This window comes from Ruditapes philippinarum, unplaced genomic scaffold (assembly GCF_026571515.1).
Source record: "Ruditapes philippinarum isolate M1 unplaced genomic scaffold, ASM2657151v2 ctg21052_1_1_1_1, whole genome shotgun sequence".
Taxonomy (NCBI): domain Eukaryota; kingdom Metazoa; phylum Mollusca; class Bivalvia; order Venerida; family Veneridae; genus Ruditapes; species Ruditapes philippinarum.
In genome coordinates, this window is record NW_026860733.1 from 462 (window position 1) to 8,761 (window position 8,300).

The 8,300-nt window shown below is 29.9% G+C and overlaps 1 long non-coding RNA gene across 1 annotated transcript; it reads right to left on the reverse strand.

Annotated features, from left to right (window-relative positions):
- Window positions 1-356: 356 nt before the first annotated feature.
- On the reverse strand, window positions 357-3,482 carry LOC132713199 (uncharacterized). Its single transcript, XR_009623418.1, has 3 exons — window positions 2,037-3,482; window positions 1,534-1,608; window positions 357-1,013 (listed from the first exon to the last, which is right to left on the reverse strand). It is a non-coding gene; the product is annotated as an uncharacterized LOC132713199 (long non-coding RNA).
- Window positions 3,483-8,300: the final 4,818 nt, after the last annotated feature.

Below are 8,300 nucleotides of genomic sequence, written 5' to 3' on the forward strand. Positions count from 1 at the left end.
AAAAATTCGTATGTACGTAAATTCTGTAAAGAATCGTTGAAATCATTATCACCAGAAATGATACGGCGATAACGTTTTCCTAGACTGTACGGAATACCATTTTTACAAGACACTGGGTGACAGGAAGAGTATTCTAAATACTGATGATTATCTGTCTCTTTAACATGTATATCAGTGTGTATAATATTGTTTTCCTCTAATAAAACATTTATATCTAAAATGTAATCTATTTTTTTTATCTACTGTCAAAGTCAATATATCAATATATGGTTGATATTTGTCTCTTGATATATCGATACAAAATTTTCCATCAATTACAGCTCTACATTTTATGTAGTAGATATAAGCCGAAAATGCCTGTACGAAATTTTCTGCACGGAAATGGGGCGGAATTCAAAGGCAGATTCCGCCCAGAAATTTAAATTCTCCCCCAAATATACAAGTGTTAAACCATTTGCTTTTGGCACGGATTCCGGCCGGATTCCAGGCGGAAATGGAACGGATTCTGGGCGGAATTGGGACGAAATATGCAAATGAGTTGGGGCGGAATTTTGAAGCGGAATCTTGGGGCGGAATTTTGAAGCGGAATCTTGGGGCGGAATTTCGGAGCGGAATTGTCAAACAAGATTCTGGGCGGAATTCTGGGACAGAATTCAGGGGGCGGAATTTTATGAGTTTAACATGATCACATATTTTAGGATAAAATTATCAATAATGTATCACATTAAATTTTCTTTTACAAAATTTAATAAAAAAAATATCATATCCTTTAGTCCAAATACAGAATAGAATACCCTACTTTCACTATAACACACAGTTTTTTTCTAGCTGCAGGTTTTGGAATCTTAGAATCCAACACTTTGTGGTTTTTTTTTGCAATTATTTTGCTGGAAGTGTTTCAATCATAAATTTGTTTCAAATGTTTCTGATTATTTAAATTACTATTTCTTTAATCCATGTCTGTTTCAAGTCCACTGCCTGTGTTTCCTAGAACTTCTTGTGGTTGTGCTCACCTTTAATAATAAAATTCATAATTAATTAAACAAATATTTTGTAATGAATTGAGCCGTGTCATGACAAAACCAACATAATGGGTTTGCGACCAGCATGGATCCAGACCAGCCTGCGCATCCGCGCGGTCTCATCAGGATCCATGCTGTTCGCTTACAATCCCTATTACAAGTAGAGAAACTGGGATCCTGATCAGACTGTGCTGGTCGCAAACCCATTATGTTGGTTTTGTCATGACACGGCTCAATTATGTTTTATTGCATAATTATATGCAGTTATATTTTATATTTTTTAATAATATCAAATTTTATGTTTCAACAGTATTAAATATTAACTATGCTTATAAAGCATATTCAAAAATAGTAAAGCAACACAGAATCAGTTATTCAAGTGTACAAGTGTTTAAGAATTGCTCTGTATAAGAATTAACTGACTGCTTTATGTGTGACACTATTTAATACTGGTTATGTATTTTTCAAGGAAAGATGTTGAATAGTTAAGTATAGAGATTTAAAAATATACCTTTTCAGGATTAATACTGCACATCATTATTAAACACCTGGCATCTCACAGTCAGCACTTAAGTCCCTGAGCAGCCTGCAAATTATGAGTGTAAAATGTAATTTTAGATTGTTCCATAGGAAAGACAACACAAACATGTAAAATAATAAATGATTATGATTACCCTGTTCAACTGTACAAAACTACTGATTGTACCATTTAGTCCTATTTAATCAAATTTATTTAATTTGTTTAATTTCCAGGAAATGCAAAAGATATACTTACATGCTATTTATACAATATAGATTTACACAATCATTATATTAACAAAAAAATCATTGAATAATTTTTAACTTGCAAATAATACATGTATTAAAGATTTAAAACAATTATCAGAAAAAAAAAACAAATGTATGAAGTTGAAAATACTAAAACAACAATGACCTCTTGTTACAAATTTTAGTTGGCTACTTTGTATTGATAGTGGTCATATAAAATTAATGTAACTAAAAGTTAATAATTACCTGATTATGTTATACATCTCCTTGTCCCATGTTATCATACCAATTACTTTAACACTTTGAGATCTTAAACAAAACTTTACTCCAAAATTGTTAAAATATCAAGTACATCCTCTGTAATGCTGACCCAGATATCTTAGAATTCAAAATTCACAACAGTTTACTGTATAATGGACCGGTCCATCATTATGTAAAACAGGGTTAATTTACTGACGTCATCTTAACTTTCATTCATTGAATGTAAAAGAAAAATCAAATAACAAATAGATATATATAAATTTTAAAAAACAATTACAAATTTTTGTACAAAAAAATTGCAATATGTCCTAGACAAATTCTACATATGCAATTTATAATGTTATCTCTCCCCAAAATAATTACATGGAACAGCCTGATCTGTTGGAATGACCAGTCATGCGTAGATGATGGGAAACTGCTGGTCAGGAGAGTTTTATCAGAGCTCTGATCTGTGTAGTGTAAAATCTGGGTGAATATAATCTCAGTGAGAATATACATTGTAGTATTTATTTACCTACGGTAAATAAAAGCAATTATTGGGCATATTGGTTGATCAATTTTATATAGATTAAAAGGGCATTATATATGAGATTATTTCATGCAGTTTATTTTTTTTATAACAAAATCATGAATTCTTAGAATTTAAAATGGCAAGCACACTTATAATCTTGTCCCGATGTGACTGCCCTATAAATTATTCTATAGTATATTCAAATTTAAAAAGCATTCTTATTTTAATGTTGCTATTAGATGATGTCCTAAAATCATATTTAAAAATTCATAATACAGTAAATGTATTATAATACAAGCTGTATGAAAAATCTTTATATTATAAACTTAAGCTTTTTGGAGGTGAATGTTTTCAAATTCTACACTAAGATTATTACAGTTGTTTTTCAGTACAAAAAATATAAATTAGTCTGACAATATATTATTAATGCCACATTTTTTATCTAAAAAGAAGGCCTATTTTAATGTCTAAGAAAAAAATAATATATTAATTCTAAAAATACACCTGTAATTATTGGTTCAGCAAAAAAAATAAGTACAGTAGGTAAAATTTCAACGTCTGAAAGTGCAAAAACAGGAGTACAATTATGATTTGGACATCTCATATGTGAAATTCTGTTCAAGAAAAATGTTTAAGTATAGAATTCCGCCCATAGTTAAGACTATTCCTACCGACAAAATTTCAAAGTTGAAAATTCTGTCCAAGATGAAATGTTTAAGTATAAATTCTGCTCAAAATAAAATTCCAGCCGGAATTTTTCTAGTTTTCCGCCCAGAAAAGTGAACAAAATATTTTTCTTGTGAGACAGAATGGCACGGATTTTGCGTTTCCGTCCCTGGTCCGCCCAGAAATCACTGATTCCGTGCCAATTCCGTGCCAATTCCGCCCAGAATCCGTGCCAAAATTTCGTACAGGTGTCTAATATGTAATTAATATTGAATTCCATGAGGCGCTTTAAGCAATTTCAACTATCAAACATTTTTTTTTTGGTTTGGGAGAGGATGAGGGTTTTAATTAAAGATAAAATGTGATATTTTGCTTACCAGTTACTGCATCCATTTTTTTCAACATAAAAATTAGACAGATCCAGATCATTCTCCAATATGTGCTCCATATTGCTGGCACACACTTTATGTCTTTGTATTATTCTGCCTAAAAACATACATGTACACATATATTAATTTTGTTGGGTGGCATAAATTATAATACAGTAGCAAGTCGGGACATGAGAGAATGAACTGTACAGGGACATTTGTTAATGTGTCCCCACATGATTTTGTAACAAGCAAAGAGAGAAATATTTTTTACAACAGATATGACATGCCTTCTGAGGTATGTCAAGTTTGGAGCTATTCTGAGTACAATTTAAGTTACAATACAAAGCAGTCAAAAGGAATTATTAATCCTTTTAAGTAATATTTGTCCCCGAGGATAATTAAATACATGTGAATTAAAGTTTTTCGACAATATATTGTATTAATGAGAAATAATTTATCTTAACACATATCATTAAACACAAATTAAATAAAATATATGAGCTCTAAGCCCTTATTGACTGTGAAATTATATGACAAATGAATTATAGAACATATCAAACAGTGTATTTTGTCATCAGTTTCATGCAATTAACATTTATGTGTGATCATCTGCAAAATGTTACAATGGAAATGTGTTACATCAAATTCAATACTTATTCATAAACTGCTCCCAAATATCATACAGAACAGGGATATTTTCTGCTGCAAATTCTTTGCTCTTCCATATGGAAATTATTAAAGCACCAAGCAGTTAGTAGTACTGTGCTTTCAAGTAAACAAAAGCTAAGTCAAGAGGGAAAACTGTTTGCTATATGATAAAAAAACTTGTGTTTACCTTAATCAAATTTTTGATGAAAAATCTTTTTATCGTCTAATATTAAAGTTGAAGTCATCCAAGAAGAGTAATTTTGAACATAAATGAGGTAGCCATTATCATAAGAATGAATACAAATGCATCTTTGCTCTGACTCTGTCAAAATATCTGTTACAATAAATACATGTTCTCTCTTCAACACAAAAATACTTGGACCTTCACACAGACACATGCTTAAATCCAATATGGCCTCTGACCTATTTTTTTTCTAGTCCTCATAATTAACATCAAATGCCTACTCTCTTATTAAACATTTCCCCACAACACAACAACTGAATAATTATCTCAGGGTTCATAAAATGAATATTGCTAGCTTTCAGTGATTTAAGACTTCAGGGATATGTTTAAATCATGTTCAAATAAAAAATATAAGAATTCTTTGTCCAGTACTTCTTAACACTACAATCAGAGACCAGAATAGGGTAATGTAATAAACAATGGGTCCTTCCGGGTATTTTTAAGTCTGAATGCAACAACAAATAATCCAAACAAAAAAAGCCAGTAACTGCATGAAGCGATTATAGCATAGGACTGTTAAAAAATTCTGCTTAAATAACAAACATATTATCTTTTTACTATCAGTTTACCTTAAAGGCCCATTATTCTTAAGAAATTCTATCACTTTTTTTTTCTAAAAAAAAAATATTTTTGGTAACTTGTTACAGTTACAAAAAAAAAACATTTGCAATATAATTGAACCACCTTTGCTTCTTTTGCTTTGTTGGCAATTGGTATAATGATAGTGTATGGAAGTCAAAATACTACTTTGTTTACTTTTTTGTTAGGTACATATAAAATGTACCTTTATGACACTTTACTGCACATTAAGCGCTACTAAAATTTGCTCAGCTGTTCAAAACTAAATCTAATATTAAAACATTATTAAACACATTTGACATTTCTAAAAAGAATAATATTAAATATGGATCTCTGAGGCATAATGTGCCTTTAAATATTTTAATAGTAAGGTTTTTAACTATCATTGAATGTCATAGAATTCTATATCTTACAAAGTTTGGTAAAAGCACTGCTTAATATTTAAGTTTCCCTCTAGAATTAACTAAGTGAGACCCCAAAATTATTGAATTCCCAAATGCTGCATAACTTTACTTTTTGATGTATAAATAATAAATCGTAATTGGCAAGATAATGTATTTTACAACATAAAAATATGTGACAAATAAAGCAGATGCAAATTCTTATGGACACTGAAATCTTAAATATTTTTCGAATGTAGACCTTAAACATTATTTATGTACATGTATCGGTAAAGGGTTAACTCGGCTCTATACTCGGCCTAGACCAACACTCAGCATGGGTCAACTCGGCGCCTTAATAAAAGTGTTTTAGGATATAGATTCATTAGATTGTTTAGTTAATATATAATTAATAAACATTTTAAGGAGTAATTAAATTGCTATAATTCAGAGGTACGATCACTATTAGAATAAATAGAAATTGCAAATGTTGGTTGTTGTTTGAAAATATCTTTAAGAAGAGATATTAAGACAAGATGTTTTATGTTTGATCCATGAATAAAGTTTTAAGATTAATTTTGTTATGTATAACACTTTTAGTTCCAAAGCAAAAAGTACATTGTTCCAATATGTAAGGAAGTAAAAACTAAAAGGAAGTAAAGGGATATTCAGGCAAATAAATAACAAAAATATCAAAATTTTCTTATGTACTAAAATCATGCTTAAATGACATTTGGTAAAGACCTAGCATGTCAGAATTTCTGTTTAAATTCATATTATATATCATATGCTTTGGGTTTGAAGCGTAAATATGTCTATCAAAATTAAGCCATCGGCATCGACAGAATCAGGAGTAGTTTTAAAACTAGTCATGTGACTTGAAAAAAACCCTGTAAGTTACAAGATATTGTGGATATTGTTATAAGATTGAAACAAACCTAAATCATTCATTTCATGTATTTTTTAACGTTACCAGAGTTCACTTTGACAACTAATGTGAAATCTTAACGCTCTAACCTGATCCGCGTGGGTCAAGTTAGGAAACCACCATTTTATTCTTGATTAGGAGAAAAGTTTTGTTCCTGTGACTGCCTATTGTTTTCATTTTCAACACATTTACAGATTAATGAATGAAAATTCAAAATGAAGCAATGAAAATTTAGCAAGTGTCTCCTTTAATAGCTGTTAATGACAACAAAACTTATGGAGAACTTTCTTCTTCCAAGACTTATGTTTTAATTGGCAGGTGTCTATAAATATTTGAAAGATCCAATTAACAACTGATTAGTAAACTGTTGATGAAGTGCATTGTTAATATAACTGATTTGATAGTGATGCCAAACTAAATAGACTCAAGGATCTTTCATTTTTTGCTGACATTTTGCCGTACTTTACATAGGAATTTTATATTATATAGTTTCATTATACTAGTGTTTATAGTAAGGTTTATAAATGATATATAAATTAAGCAATATATTTGTCACATAAATACAAAAATTCAGAGAAAAAAAACAAATGTAGCATATACTAAGAGCAATTAAAAGCAATCTCCTGACGATTTATCCTCGACAGGCTGTTACCCTAGGCATTTTACTGTTCTAGTAAAAAAAACAATGAAACTTTCTAATTATTTAAGCATTTTATAATCATAAAACTTTAAAAACATAAGATTTACTTTGATGTTTTTAAAATTTAAAAATGCTATTTTTTCTAAATTAACATTTGTGGAAACATTTTGACATAAACTGTGAGGGTGTCGACACTAGGCCAGGGTCAAATTTAGTCACCCGACAATAATACCTCTTTTTTAACGATGATGTTATGTCTTTGGTGCAGTTGAGTGATAAAGCTTTTCATTCTTGATGTAAAAATTGTCTGAACATATCCTCAAAGGCAAACAAAGGTTAATCAAGGTTAATGCATTGTGTGAATTTGATTTTGTGACCTACCATGTAATGTAGTAACAGGGTTATTTTTACTAACAAACAGACGCCTATAATCAGCGTCTTACCTTTGCAAAATAGCCAATTTCTACCCCAAAAGTCAATTCTTTCCTAAAACTTTTTGAAATTCTAAATTTTTATTGTGTAAAATATTAAATGTTTGCATTTTTGCCAATAAAACCAACCATTTGTAGTAAAAAAATAACCAAAACTTTTGCAGGAAACTGCAAGTAGTGTCTCAACATGGAAGCTGCCATTTTTTACTCGGCTAAATTCTGTACTGAACGGTACAATTTCCAGACATTAAATTGTATTAATATGTTATCATGTTCTTATTTTTTTTTTTATTCAAGTAAGAATTCAGTGCTTCTGAGACTGAAAAGAAATTGACTTAAATTGAGCTAAAGTCGGTATTAGATGTACATGTACTATTATACCTACATTTAATTCCATACAGACGGGTTGCAAGAAACCTTCACCACAATACATATAATTATGAAGTTCTTATTGCAAATTTGAAGATACTGGGACTTATGAAATTTTCTAATTATTTAAGCATTTTATAATCATAAAACTTTAAAAACATAAGATTTACTTTGATGTTTTAAAATTTTAAAATGCTATTTTTTCTAAATTAACATTTGTGGAAACATTTTGACATAAACTGTGAGGGTGTCGACACTAGGCCAGGGTCAAATTTAGTCACCCGACAATAATACCTCTTTTTTAACGATGATGTTATGTCTTTGGTGCAGTTGAGTGATAAAGCTTTTCATTCTTGATGTAAAAATTGTCTGAACATATCCTCAAAGGCAAACAAAGGTTAATCAAGGTTAATGCATTGTGTGAATTTGATTTTGTGACCTACAATGTAATGTAGTAACAGGGTTATTTTTACTAACAAACA